Source organism: Erpetoichthys calabaricus, chromosome 18 (genome assembly GCF_900747795.2).
Source record: "Erpetoichthys calabaricus chromosome 18, fErpCal1.3, whole genome shotgun sequence".
NCBI classification, from domain to species: Eukaryota; Metazoa; Chordata; class Cladistia; order Polypteriformes; family Polypteridae; genus Erpetoichthys; species Erpetoichthys calabaricus.
Genome location: NC_041411.2, coordinates 79,476,141 through 79,491,612, shown reverse-complemented (window position 1 = coordinate 79,491,612; position 15,472 = coordinate 79,476,141). Strand labels below are relative to the sequence as shown.

At 46.1% G+C, this 15,472-nt stretch overlaps 1 protein-coding gene across 2 annotated transcripts in view; it reads right to left on the bottom strand.

The window, feature by feature from the left end:
- camk1b (calcium/calmodulin-dependent protein kinase Ib) overlaps positions 1 to 12,761 on the bottom strand; it is a 216,418-nt gene extending 203,657 nt beyond the window's left edge. For both annotated transcript variants that reach the window (XM_028824645.2, XM_028824644.2), the window contains exon 1: positions 12,639 to 12,761. The gene's annotated coding sequence lies outside the window, so the exon portion shown is untranslated. The remainder of the gene's footprint in view (positions 1 to 12,638) is intronic.
- Between the last annotated feature and the right edge of the window lie 2,711 nt (positions 12,762 to 15,472).

The window sequence follows — 15,472 nt, the reverse complement described above, 5'->3', positions numbered from 1 at the left end:
TATCCAAGCCTGCTTCATTCTTTATGCCCGATCCTCCAGGGATGGCCTGAAGCTCTGACAGGTGTCAAAAAATAGACAGATGACTTGAAGTGACAGGTGTGATGACAATGCAGCGGCATGGCAGGTTGCCACTTTCATGTCCCATCCACAGTAAGTTGTGAATGCGGTTCCCTCCTCTGCCCAAAGCGGAGCGATGGCCTGGTGATCAAGTCTGGGTAGGTGAGTGCGCGTCACCTTCTATTGGATGGGTGCCCACCCTGGCATTCTCCACATTCCCTAAAGATCACGTAAGCCACCATTTGAAATCATGGAGAAAGCCTCAGAAAGATCAGCTTTGAACGGGTCAAGAAGCTGCATTAAGACAGGACTCTGGAACTCCGATCCTGGAGGGCCGTACCCTCCGCTGATTTTCGGTGTTATCCAAACTTGAACCGAACGCTAATTCCGCCTTTTTTGTTTTGTTTTTTTTTTTTTAATTCAGCTTCTTGTTTTGCGGTTTTCTGAATTCAGCTGAAGGAGTTTAAAAATAGCCGGCAAGATGTCTTCACGGGTTTCATTTTAGCACATAGATACGTCTCCCGTCTCCTCTGGGCTCTTGCTTAGGCGCTGATTTTGTAAATTTCTCTGTAAATACCGCTGTTCCGTAGAATGTAAACCAATTTCCGATATGCAGAAGCAGCTGCACCAGACGTGAGAAGACCCTCAGCCTGCTGATAACACATGGCAGGCACTCCTTGAGATGATACTGGAGCTAAATTAACAAAGTCGCCTGTTATCAACATCAGGACATAACATAGCACACCTAAGATTCTCTAACCCATTTAACCCACTTCTGGGCACAACTCAAACTTGGGCATCCGCATGGGGTCAATCTAGAAAGGCCCGTTATTCTAAACGGCACATCTTTGGGATGTCGGAGGAAACTTGGGAAGCCCAGAGAAAAACCTTACAAGGACACAAACAGAGCATGGCGACTCCACAAAGCCCCTACAGACCCCACATCCGTGAGTAAGTGGCGCAAGCCGTCGTGCCACTGTGTAGTAGTCTAAGAATGTTTTCTAAAATTCCACAATGTGAACACTGAGAAGTGGGGTCTTTTGATAAGGTAAGACGGATTACTTCTCTAGCCCCTCCCTCTATCCCCTTACTCTTCCAGCTCCTCCCACCACACTGTTACTTCTCTAGCCCCTCCCACTATCCCCTTACTCTTCCAGCTCCTCCCACCACACTGTTACTTCTCTAGCCCCTCCCACTAATCCCTTACTCTTCCAGCTCCTCCCACCACCCTGTTACTTCTCTAGCCCCTCCCACTTTCCTATTATATCTCTAGCCTCCCCCTCAGTCTATTGTTTACCTTATTCCTCCCATTTTTCTGATTTTTCCATCCCCTCCGGCTGCTTCACTCATTCTCTCGCCTCACCCTCACTGTTTACTTCTCTGTACCCTCTCTAGCCACTCCTCCACTTTACTGCTTGCCTTGTCTTGCATGTCTCAATACCATATTACTTATCTAGCTCCTCCCATGGCTCTATTACTTCTCTGGCCCCTCCCACCATCCTCTTATTACACTAGCTCCTCCTATCACTCCTCCCCATTAATATCTTACTTTTTTAGCCCCCCACTCATTCTCTTACTTATCAAGCCTCTCCCATCAATGTCTTATGTCTCCAACTCCACCCACTAATCCGTTACTTCTCTAGCCTCTCCCTTACTCTGCTGCTTGCCCCTCCCATTATCCTCTTACTTATATAGCCCCTCTCATCACTCTATTACACCCCTGACCCCTCCCATCACTGTATAATGTCTTTAGCCCTTCCCACTAATCTGTTTTTTTCTCTAGCTATTCTCCTCACACCTGAGTTGGTTTGTCATGTGGTGGGTGCAGCAATGCGCTCTATCAGCGTGTGCTCCTAACCTTTCCTCCTCCTCACCTATTCTCCTCACTCTATTGCTTGCATTATGCCTCCCATTACCTTTAGTGATCTAACCCCTCCCACAACACTTCTGACACCTCTCCTACCCTCTTACGTATCTAGCCCCTCCCATCACTGTCTTATGTCTTTAGCCCCTCCCACTAACCTGTTACTTCTCTAGTCTCCCCCTCACTCTATATTGCTTGTGTAGCCCCTCCCATCACTGGCTCATTTCTCAAACCTCTCCTATTACTCGTACTTATCTAGCCCCTCCCATCATTGTCTTATGTCTTTAGCCCCTCCCACTAACCGGTTACTTCTCTAGTCTCCCCCTCACTCTATATTGCTTGTGTAGCCCCTCCCATCACTGGCTCACTTCTCAGACCTCTCCTATTACTCGTACTTATCTAGCCCCTCCCATCATTGTCTTATGTCTTTAGCCCCTCCCACTAACCGGTTACTTCTCTAGTCTCCCCCTCACTCTATATTGCTTGTGTAGCCCCTCCCATCACTGGCTCACTTCTCAGACCTCTCCTATTACTCGCACTTATCTAGCCCCTCCCATCACTGTCTTATGTCTTTAGCCCTTCCCACTAATCTGTTTTTTTCTCTAGCCTCTGCCTCACTCTATTGCTTGCCTTACACCTCCCATTACCTTTAGTTATCTAACCCCTCCCACAACACTTCTCCAACCCCTCCCCTACCCTCTTACTTCTCCCATCATTGTCTTACTTCTCTAGCCCCTCAGTTGCTCTAATTGCTTGCCCTGCCCCACCCATCACCCTTGTACTTCTCCAGGCCTTCCCCTTATTCTCTCACTTATAACCTCTGACTTTACACTCTTACTTCTCTAGCCCCTCCCACTAATCTATTTCTCTAGCCTCTCCCTCCTATCACCCTCTAACTCTTCTGACCCCTCCCACTACCTTCTTACTCCTCTAGCCCCTCCCTCGCTCTCTTACTTCCCTTGCCCCTCACATCATGAGAGTGCAGCATGACAGGTGGATGGGGGCAGAATCGAATGGCATGCTAAAGCACAGGCCGAGCTGAGCCCAGACCCCATCCTGGCACTGCCCATCGGGGCTGCAGCCTTTGCCCATTCCATGACAATGACAGCACTTCCCATTAATCTGCAATAAATGCCCATACCAGGAGCCTCTCAACACTGGCAGGATGGGAAATATCTAAAACCGAATCAGCTAGGGCACTGAAAGCAGCCACCCAGCTTTGGGATGATTATTGGCAATTGCAGTGGAAACAAATGATTTGGAGACAAAATCTCCTCAGTTAGATTAGGTTTTGCCCAGAAATCATTTTTAATCTTTAAAATCAATAAGGGAAAAAAAACCAGCTACTAAAATAATGGACTTAATTAAAAAAGATGTCTTCTGCTCCTCCTGCTGCCCCCTCCAACTCATCCTTCTTCTCAAAGATCAATGGGCCTCGAGATGTGAATGACTTATCTTTTTCTCAATATCAATTAAATAATTTAACCCTTTCACTGATCTCAACTAAACAGTTAGGGGGACAAAAGGGGCAGAACCTCCACCGGCCACAGCAACTGCAATTTCCAGGTGCTGAAGTTAATTAATTAAAATTAAAGCAGAGTCGTTGCCAAAGCAGGAGCCGCCACGCGTTGGAAACGCAGCAACAGTAGCTGATCGCGTCTAATAAAAGAGGCAATTCCTTCGCCAGTCATGCCGAGACTGTGGGCTGGCGTGGGTGGCATTGAAATGAACGCTCGGCCCTGACAGCCTCTGTATTGTACTGGCGAAGCGATGAGAACCTTTACTGCCCACCTTCAGAAAACTTACTCAGACAGGCAGCGGCATCCCCTTCAAAACCTTGAAGGAATGAGTCATGAGAGGAGGTTCAGACACAATGCCCAAGCACCCACGGCGTGTGGGGAGAAAAAAAAAAAGGGGGGGGACTGACCCACGCGTCCATTGGGAAGACATCACAAAGACCCCCACAAACATTCCAACAGATCCGTGTGTTATCCTGTCCGAGGGGGTGCGAGGCCTCCAATAGCTCAAGGCAAAGTTTGAAAAAAAATAAATAATAATAATAATGAGAAACTATGAGTCAGATCCTGTTAAGACCCTGGGGTGAGAGGGGGTCCCAAAAAACTCCCCCGCCCCCAAACACTTTACTTTACACATTCCTAAAAGAATAAGCTGAGCTATGGAACAAACATCAGCTGTATCCTAAAAAAAAATATTTTTCATATTCATAAAGACCTTAATTTGCCATACACTTTCACCCAAGGTGGCTTCCAAATGACAACCGCTTGACGACACGTCATTGTGTGAAAAAGTAAGTACACCCCATTTAACATATTTGATCTGCCAAACAGTGGATCTTCATGCAAACAGTGTCTACAGATAAAGGTGACAGACATCTTCATAAAAGGACAAGTCTGTCTGTGTGTCCATCCAGGTGCAATGTGTCTGTTATCCAACAGATGGCGCATTGCAAACATTAGCACAGCTTTTACAAATTCCATACCAAATGGCATATAACAGATTCTCCATCTGTTGGAATGACAAATACAGTGCATTTTATTACTGCAAAATTTTGGGATACATCATCTGTTGGAATGACAAAGGCAATGCATTTAATTACTACAAATGTTTGGGATGCGTCCTCTGTTGGAATGACAAATGCAATGCATTTTATTACTACAAATTTTGGGATGTATCATCTGTTGGAATGACAAATGCAATGCATTTAATTACTACAAATGTTTGGGATGCGCCTTCAGTTGGAATGACAAATGCAATGTATTTTATTACTACAAATGTTTGGGATGCATCATCATCTGTTGGAATGACAAATGTAATGCATTTTATTACTACAAATGTTTGGGATGCATCGTCATCTGTTGGAATGACAAAGGCAATGCATTTTATTACTACAAATGTTTGGGATGCGCCCTCTGTTGGAATGACAAATGCAATGCATTTTATTACTACAAATTTTGGGATGCGCCCTTTGTTGGAATGACAAATGCAATGCATTTTATTACTACAAATTTTGGAATGCATCATCTGTTGGAATGACAAATGCAATGCATTTTATTACTACAAATTTTGGGATGCACCCTGTGTTGGAATGACCAATGCAATGCATTTTATTACTTCAAATGTGGGATGCGCCATCTGTTGGAATGATAAAGGCAATGCATTTTATTACTACAAATGTTTGGGATGCGCCCTCTAGATAGTGTTGCAGATGCAGATGCTGGGAGGACTGGGGGAAGCAAACATGGCCAGAGTGTTACCTCCCCCGGAGCAGTAGATGGCAGCTCCCAAGGGTTGCAGTGGAGTTGGAGTTTTGTGCGGCCCTGTTGGGATCCATGGGCACCACCAGGGGGTTCTGCAGCGACCGCTCAGCCCTTATGGGCGGTTCTTCCACCACACCCGGAAGTGCTGTCAGAAATACATCATCAAGCACCCGGAGCATGTTATAAAAGGGGCCAGCAAACACTACTCTGTGAGCCAGTTAGGAGGAGGGAGACGAAGCTTGCTGAGGAGGAGTGGAGAGCACTTGGCATAACTGGTAGGATTTACACTGTGGATAGGTGGTGTTGCAGATAGATAGAATGATTTGAAAGGCGCTATATAATGGATGCTGCTGCTTGCCCATGAGCAGTCGTTTGAGATCCACCCCGCTTATAGATGATTTTCGTCACAGTGGAGTGATTCCTTTCAAATCACTTGGTGATCTTTCTAAATCTCTTACCAGACTCCTGGGCATCCACAGCCTTCTTTCTGAGGGTCTTAGAGAACTCTTTTGACCTTGGCACAATGGCACCACACATACATCACGAGCAAAGAGAACACCAGACCCTCGATGTGCACCCTTTAAATAAGATGGTCAGGTCCACCTACCTTCTCCTTAAGGAGGTTCTAATCATTGGCATTTCGCCTGGAACACCCGATTCTAATATGACGGATCTGAGGTGGTGTTAAATGGAGGGACAGACTCACTTTTTCCATGTGACACATCAGCATTTTTTGTTCATTTTGATGATGCAAATGAATACGTCGTATCAATTTGATGCGTCTTTCGTGCAAGCAGATCACCATTACCTGTAGGCACTGATGACATGAAGGTTTACGGTTTGCCTGCTCAAATATGTTGAAAAAGTCAGAGGTTGCTAAGGGGTGCACTTACTTACCCACATGGCTCTTTTAATTGCTATAGAATCAGAACACACAAATCACAAGTAGAAGTGACAGTGCCACCCCAGGTGGGCACCACGCTCAAACTGACATCTCTACAAAAGCCACACTGTTACATTTCTAAGCAACATTTGGTGAAGAAGATCTGTTGGCACTGCGTACATGAAGGTCTAACATTTGCAGTTCCGATATGCAGAAAAAAGCCCACAATTTCCATAGGGTGCATTTACTTTTTCACACAGCCGAAGCAGGGTGCTCAGCAAAGGGGTGTAAACAAGACGTACGTTTCTACAAGAGTGCGCAAGTGGATACTAGCTCAAGTATTTGTCTGCAGGCTCTGCTGAATCACTGAAGAAGGGCATTCTGTACGTGTAAAGCGTCCCACGGTCAAATAAAACCTGACAAGAAAACGATAGTCTACCTACTATACATCGATAAAGATGATAAAACACACACACACACACACACACGTACTCACAAAAATCTGTGGCCATGACTTCAACGAGACAGGAGACGCAGCGGTGCAGGTGTTAGCGCTGATCCCTCAAGAGACGGGATTCAATGGCACTGGTATAGGCAGTTGAGACCACCTGTGGTCAGTTTGATTGATTGGCCCGATTAGGAAAGGCGCACACACAACTCTCCATAGACGGTCGGCAACGGAGTGAAAACCAAACCATGAGGTCAAAGGAACTGCCTGCAGAGCTCGGACATGGCATTGTGTCGAGGCACAGATCTGAGGAAGATCACAAAAACGTTCCTGCAGCACTGAAGGTCCTCAAGAGCACCATGGCCTCCGTTATTCTTAAATGAAAGAAGGTTGGAACAACAGCAACTCTTCCTACAGGTGGCCCACCCGGCCAAACAGAGCAATTGTGGGAGAAGAGAGTCGACCAAAAAAATCAGGTGGTCACTCCAGCCGAGCTCCACAGAAACCCGTGTGGAGATGGGAGAAACCTCCGGAAGGATGACAACCACCACTGATCTGGACTTTACAGAAACCTCTCCTCGGTAAAGGACACACGGAAGCCCACTTGCAAAGAGACACCGGTGAGGCACAAAAATTTCGGACTGATGATCACTCCAGAGAACCTGTGTGGAGATGGGGGAAACTTCCAGAAGGACAACAATCACAAAGTGGTTAAGAAACCCAATTGTCACTCTGCTGAACTCCGGGGAATTTGTGTGGAAGTGGGAGAAACTTCCAGAAGGGCAACCACCACAAAATGACCAACAACCCAACGGTCTCTCTGGTGAACTCAAGAGAACCTGTGTGGTGATGGGAGAAACTTCCAGAGGAAAAAACACCACAAAGTAACCAAGAACCCAGTGGTCACTCTAGTGAATTCCAGACAATATGTTTGGAGATGGAAGAAACTTCCAAAAGGACCCCGTGGTCACTCCAGTGAACTCCAGAGTACCAGTTTGGAAATGAGAGAAACTTCCAGAAGGACAACCACCGTAAAGTGGCCAACAACCCAATGGTCATTCTGGTGAACTCAAGAGAACCTGTACGGAGATAGGAGAAACCTCTAGAGGATCAACCACCACAAAGTAACTAAGAACCCAGTGGTCACCCCTGGTCAACTCCAGATAATATGTTTGGAGATGGAAGAAACTTCCAAAAGGACCCCGTGGTCACTCCAGTGAACTCCAGAGTACCAGTGTGGAAATGAGAGAAACTTCCAGAAGGACAACAATCACAAAGTGGTTAAGAAACCCAATTGTCACTCTGCTGAATTCAAGAGAACCTGTGTGGAAGTGGGAGAAACTTCCAGAAGGTCAACCACCACAAAGTGACCAACAACCCAATGGTCACTCTGGTGAATTCCTGAGAACCTGTGTGGAGATGGGAGAAACTTCCAGAGGAAAAAAAAAAAACACAAAGTAACCAAGAACCCAGTGGTCACCCCTGGTCAACTCCAGAAAATATGTTTGGAAATGGGAGAAACTTCCATAAGGACCCCGTGGTCACTCCAGTGAACTCCAGAGAACCTGTGTGAAAATGAAAGAAAATTCCAGAAGGACAACCACCGCAAAGTGGCCAACAACCCAATGGTCACTCTGGTGAATGCAAGAGAACCTGTGTGGAAATCAGAGAAACTTCCAGAAGGACAACAATCACAAAGTGGTTAAGAAACCCAATGGTCACTCTGGGAATGCCCTCGAGTGGCCCAGCCAGAGCCCAGACTTGAACTCAAATCGAATCGGGGCCTATCCCAGCAAACATATGGTACAACATGAACAAGCCCAGGACAGGGTGCCAGTCCATCAGTGGGTGAACTCATAAACTCACACACACACCAAACGCGCATTAGGGTCAACATAGCATCGCCAATCCACATAACCAGCAAATTTTTGGACTTTGGAAGAAAACCAACACAAGAAGAACATTCAAACTCCATGCTGGGAGAACCCGGGATGAGAACCACGGCCTATCTACTGCACGGCAGCAGTGCTACCACTGTACCACACATACTGTATCCATCCATCCATCCATCCCTCCATTATCCAACCCGCTATATCCTAACTACAGGGTCATGGGGGTCTGCCGGAGCCAATCCCAGCCAGCACAGGGCGCAAGGCAGGAAACAAACCCCTGGGCAGGGCACCAGCCCACCACAGGGCACACACACACCAAGCACACACTAGGGACAAATTAGAATCGCCAATACACCTAACCTGCATGTCTTTGGACTGTGAGAGGAAACCCACGCAGACACGGGGAGAACATGCAAATTCCACGCAGGGAGGACCCGGGAAGCGAACCCAGGTCTCCTAACTGCGAGGCAGCAGCGCTACCCACTGTGCCACCATGCCGCCCTATAGATAACATAGACAGGTATAAAGGTGATGAATACAATATAGATACATAAAAATAAAGGCACTATATAGATCATAGATATAAAGAAAGATATAAAAGCTTTATGTACAGCATAGGTAGGTATGTAGATAGATATAAAGTCACTATATATAACATACATAGATAGGTCAGTCAGTCATTATCCAACCCTCTACATCCTAACACAGGGGTCTGCTGGAGCCAATCCCAGCCAACACAAGGTGCAAGGCAGGAACAAATCCCCGGGCAGGGTGCCAGCCCACCGCAGGGCACACACACACACACTACGGAGAATGTAGGATCGCCAATGCACCTAACCTGCATGTCTTTGGACTGTGGGAGGAAACCCACGCAGACACGGGGAGAACATGCAAACTCCATGCAGGGAGGACCCGGGAAGCGAACCCGGGTCTCCTAACAGAGAGGCACATACTGTATTATATATTATATTATATTCCAACCCGGTTAATCCAGACCAGGTGCGCTGGGAGCGGCTGAAGCCTATCCCAGCTAGCATGAGGCACAAGGCAGGAACAAACACTTCACAGGCTGCTGGTCCACTGCAGGGCTAACACACACACACCCACACACCAGGGGTCAGTTTAATGTCACTGTTTCATCTAACCTGCATGTCTTTGGACAGTGTGAGGAAATCAGAGACCCCATATGAACACGGAGAGAACATGCAAACTCCACGCAGTGAGGACCCGGGATGCGAACTACGGATTCCTTGTTGACAAGCAGTTGTACCAGCGTGCCACCCATATATTATATACAGTACGTACTATACTATACAAACAGAACTGACCTATACCCTAATCTGAACATCTGTAGAATAAAGGAGTAAAACACCCATACAGATGTAGGGACAACTGACAGACTCCACAGGCTTACAAATTGAGTTGTAAGGCAGTGACCTCATCCCACCACAGTGAAGTTAAAGGGGATTATTGATGTTTGGTTTCCTTTCATGATGGACCTCCAGTCATAATCGACACACACTGTACACCAGGGGTCCCCGACTCCAGTGTTGGAGCGCCCCAATGGCTGTAGGTTTTCATTCCAACTCTTCTCTCAATCAGTGACCTGTTTTTGCTGCTAATTAACTTCGTTTGAATTCATTTTAATTGACTTATTTTTTAAGATTTGCTCCCCTGAATGTCTTCATCGTTCCTCTGAATTGCCTCATTTCTTTTCTTAAATGGCACCCAAACAGAAATGAAACGTGAAGCGAGGAAGCCAACAGGAGACCAACTAAGTCAAGGCCTCACACTCCAACCAACTGCTTAATTTGGCTCCGATTCTTGTCGTTCATTAATTCCACAGCTTGTTGCTCCTCTCATTGTGCATTAGCAGACATGTCCGAAATTGTGGATTTTCTCTTTTCTAACAGCGCTGTGACAATGTTTAGGGGACCTTTCTTTATTTTCAGATATTGTGTGATGGACACCAGTTGTTTTGGCTCATTTTGTATCTCATGATTGTTTGACTGATAATTAAAGAAAAAGAAACAACTAAGGGGTCAGAGTCTTCAAGAACAAATTAATTAAAATGAAGTTAACTAGGTGCAAAAAAAAGAGGTCACTAATTAAGAAAAGGGTTAGAATGAAAACCTGCATCCACTAGGACCCTCCAACACCGGAATTGGGGACCCCTGCTTTACACCAATATGCTGTGGCGGGGGGCGCTGTGGCTCCATACCGTGCTGAGACCCAGTTTCATTCCTGACATGGCAGGGGCCTTCTGTGAGGACTTTGCATGTTATCTTTACTTCACATTCACAGGACAAAGGCACACCGTTAATTCACTGGTCATATCTCCAGTCTTCTTTCCAGATCCCGAAGACGTGCGAGTGGGTGACTGTTTAGGCAGGCAATGTGGCATAATTGCTAAGGCTTTGGACATTCACAAGACAAAGTCACGCAGTCGGGATAACTGTTCAGGTCTGGCTTGAGCAGCTGCAGGTGTAAGCGTGCCGCTCCTGTTATGTGTGATGGAAAATGTGCGTCCGACTGCATATTTATATCCAAGGGTGGCGTAGTGGTTAAGGCTTTGGACTTCACACCCTGACATAGTTGGCTCAAATCCCACTACTGTCAATGTGTGACTATAAGCGAGTCCCTTCACCCGCCTGTAGAAAGGAATCCAACCAATTGTATCTGAAATGGTGTAGTTGCCTTGGATAAATTCATCAGCTAATATATTTATTTACAGTAAGTATATGTACATATAATGTAAGAGAATTTGTGTACCTGTAATATTCAGGTAGTTCTACTGCTTCATCTGCCTCACTTGAAACTGCATGCCAGCCTGATCAGATTGAACTCATGGCTCGCCTTGCGACACTCAAGAAACTCACTCAACCTGCCGGTTCTTCACTTGTTTCCAGTTTGCTTCTCTTCAGATTACACTGCTATAGATAGATAGATAGATAGATAGATAGATAGATAGATACTTTATTAATCACAATGGGAAATTCACATTGTGAATATGTGCGTTGTTCTGAATTGTATTGGTATGTGCTTTTGAAAAGGGTCTTTAGTTACTGCTCATTGCGAAAGATCCAACCACTCGCCCACATTTGCTTATCCAGGGTCTCGGGTTGACAGAGAACTTATTTCGGCAGAAAGGCACAAGGCAGAAAGCGACCCTGTCCACATCCCCAGTCCACATTATGAAACTGGTTGCGTAAAATAAAGACTGATGGACGGCAACTTGTGCCACATTAAAGGATGGCACGTGAGGATAAAAAGTCTTTGGACGTGCAGACCCACTTTACCATATGTACACAGTCGGCTACAGATCTACATATGAAACTCAGTTTCCAACTGTACATTTACATCTTTTTTACATATCAATGCACTCCACTTTGAAGTTATCTAGAAATGTGGCTGTGGCTGGTGGGCAACAGGTAATGCTTGAAGGGATGCCAAGCCACTCACAGAAAACACACCCACACACAAAAGGGTGCAGATTTCTGGATTTAATTGAAAGTTCTGGAGAAGGCCATGCATGACCAAAGGTAAAGCTTAAAGTTGAACCCTCCCTTACAGATAAACCCTTCAGTACGAAAACATGGTTACGTTGGCATGGCATGTCTCAAAATTCCGATAATTTACATGCTTTCTTTCACCTACTGTGCCATCTGGAAGACATGTTAAGAAAGCCCCCCTCGCAATTTAACAAAAACATGCTTTATATCTTTGCGTCTGATTAAGCGGTGGCTTCGCTTGTTTCATTCGTACAGCCACCACCTCGACTCCAGTCTATGCCCGACAAGGTAGGCGATTACGGCGTCAGCTCGTCCGAGGCATTGGCACCCTGATACCCGCCCAGCTCCGAGTGGCTGGTTATTTGCTATCGAAGGAAAAGAGCAGTTTGTATCTAGCGTCTCGGCGGCGACACGCAATATGAAATATGCCTGAAGGTGAAGGTTCTGCCAGACGGCATCCTCCATCTTAGCAGGAGTATTAACGATGCCCGAGCCGCGCGCGCTCCAGGTGAGTACAAGTGCCGTCCAGCTGTGCCATTCCAAAGCCGTGCTTTAGCGCAGCATGCCAGCATCCCGAGCCGTCCGGTCGCGCCTGCGCGTTCACAGCCGCTCGCTCTCTTTTTTTTTTCGCCTAACCTACGATTTCTCCTTCGAAATATGGGATACACAGTTCGGCGACACACAGCGACGAAGCCCAGCCTTACCTGTGACTTGCGCCCCGGGCAGGTCGCTTCCTCGCTTGAAATCCGCTGCGCTTCTCGACCGCTTTGGCCCCGCTGGCTCTCCAACCCTGAGCGCCGCTTTGACGTCAGCGCGCTGGGGTGGAGCGTGGCGATTCGCGGGGAGGTGCAAGCGGCCAATTGGAGAACAGCGCGAGTAGGCCCTCCAGCGGAGACGCTCTGTCATTGGATCGCGGGTAATCACGTTGGGTGTGGTTTTCTTAAAGGTGTGATTTCCAAATCTCTGTAGGTTTAATGAGAAGGAGTGTAAAAATGAAGAAGAGACTTTTGAGATAACACGCGTTGTCAAAGCCAAGCAGAGATCGTCGCTGAAAACAATTTAGCAAGACGGCAGATTCATTCAGATCTTCTACCAACTAGCCGTCGTGTTCCCTCCAAAGAAATCCGAGTATTAAGGAAAGGCCATCCAAACCGAATTCAGCGCTTTTCCATCTTTAGTTGCCTAAATGTGGTTTAACAAAGGCTGCGACGAACGCTATATGTAAGAGCAAGCCGTGGAGGGGACGCCACAAGGCGCATTTAGTCATTCAGTGACAACAAAACGTATGTGAACACTTTGGAAAAAAACATACGTGTGTAAAAAATACATCTTAAGATTTGATCTGGTCTTTATCTAAATTACAATAATCAACAAACACAATCTGTTTTATCTAATAACACACACATTGCTGTATTGTTCTTGTATATACTGAATACAAAATACAGTGGAGGATGGAAAAAGACTGCAAAACCCTCAACTGGCGACTTTAACAAAAGCCATCTGGAACCAACAGTTTGTAAACTTGAGACTTCAACCAATGAAACGACACTGGACGTGTGGTTTAGATGTACTTTGATCAATAAAATAAGACATTTTCAGTTTGCTGTTCACAAGAAGTATCTACAGATGTGAAGGATACGTCACAAAAAACATCTCAGAAGATCTATCATCAAACCCAGTTTCCATTTTGAAGCCATTCCCAAGCTTGGATAAATGGGGAGGGTTGGGGTCTGGAAAAGCATCTGGCCGTTAAAATCACCTCTATTGGAGAAGTCTAGTCAAATCACATATTGACCCCATAGAAAAATGAGAATAGCTACGAAGAAGAAAAAAAGAACATCTAACCTTCAATAAATGTTGATTTGCTTTAAGCTGGAATGGGTCAGTCAGTCAGTCATTCTCCAGCCCGCTATATCCTAACACAGGGTCATGGGGGGGTCTGCTGGAGCCAAGGCAAGGCAGGATCAAACCCCAGGCAGGGCGCCAGCCCACCACAGGGCACACACACTAAGCACACACCAGGGACAATTTAGGAACGCCAATGCGCCTAACCTGCATGTCTTTGGACTGTGGGAGGAAACGGGAGCACCTGGAGGAAACCCACGCAGACACGGGGAGAAGAACTTCACGCAAGCGAACCCAGGTCTCCTTACTGCCAGGCAGCAGCGCTACCACTGCGCCACCATGCCACCCTGCTGGAAAGGGTCCCAAAATTATTCCAAAGAGATTATATCTGCGTTAGTCCATAGTTAGACAATATAATGGAGATGATTTAGTACTGTGGCTAACCTTCAATGAAGTGGACGCTAATGGACGTCACTTGACCCTGACCTCGACGAGACTAACGACAGAGCGCCGCACTGTGCGTGTTCAGATTACCCATAAGCCATTGCAAACGACGTGTTGCACGTTGCGGTTACTACGTCATTTTAAAATTGCCTTTACTTTTTGATTCACCTTCTTTAAAAGATTTATAAAATCCCAGCGGGTTCCTGATTTTTAACTCTACTATTTGCTGCATACAACAGCACAGGCTGAGCTCAGGTTTTCTTGGTCTGTCAGAGTCCTGCTAGGGAGCATCCATACCTTTCATGATCCATTTCTGTTTGATCCATGTGTTAAGAATTTTTTGGAAGCCCAAAGAACAGAATTTTTCAGAATTTTTTTTTTTGGTCAAGCAAGGTGCTACCAGAGGAACCACACAGCCCATTTCAGACCCAGTATTTAATTTAGATTTCTGCTTCTCACCATGCAAAGCGTAACACTTGAATTTTTAGCGTTTTTTTGTTAAGTCAAACACCTTGATTGAACACAGCAAAATCGACAGTGGTAAATCAACACTGAAACGTGTTATCTAAGGGATCGATGGTGTCACATTATTAATTTTAACGCTTCTAAGTGTCAATTCCACCTGGGTGATTTTCTGTGCTGTGCGTAAGGGAACCAATTTACCAGTATAGCTTAAGTGAAGGTAATCGCCTGTCCATTACTCAGCTTAAATGTGTAAAAGATCACATGGCCAAGCTGAAATGTTTTTTTGAGGGTCAGATCTGCCAACCAACCTTACACGCCCCCTACCCCCACAACTGGAGTACAGACAGGTGAAGTGACATGCTCGTGGTCACATTGTGTCAGCATTGACACCACCTACAACCCTAGTGTATAAAGTCCAAATCCTTACCTACTACACCACGCTGCCTGTGTATTGTGTGTCGAGTAGGAGGAAATGACACAACCCAGAGGTGTGAAATGTTGGAATGCAAGCCAAATTGAGTACAAAAATTAAAAGAATAAGTAACACGCGATGGCGCAGTCAAAACTGTGTGTGTGTGTGTGTTGTTCAGAAGAGACCTCCGTCCTTCAATCAGTTAGGGTAGACAATAGACGCCCTGTATCCGGGAAGCCCGGGTTTTATAGCGCTCCGTCAGAAGGGGCGGAGTCAGTTGCGCTCTATGTTTCTAATATAGTCGGGGGCGAGCGTGACCACACTTACATCCACGGTCGGTTCAATGGTTCTCTGATTCCAAATATTCTGAGC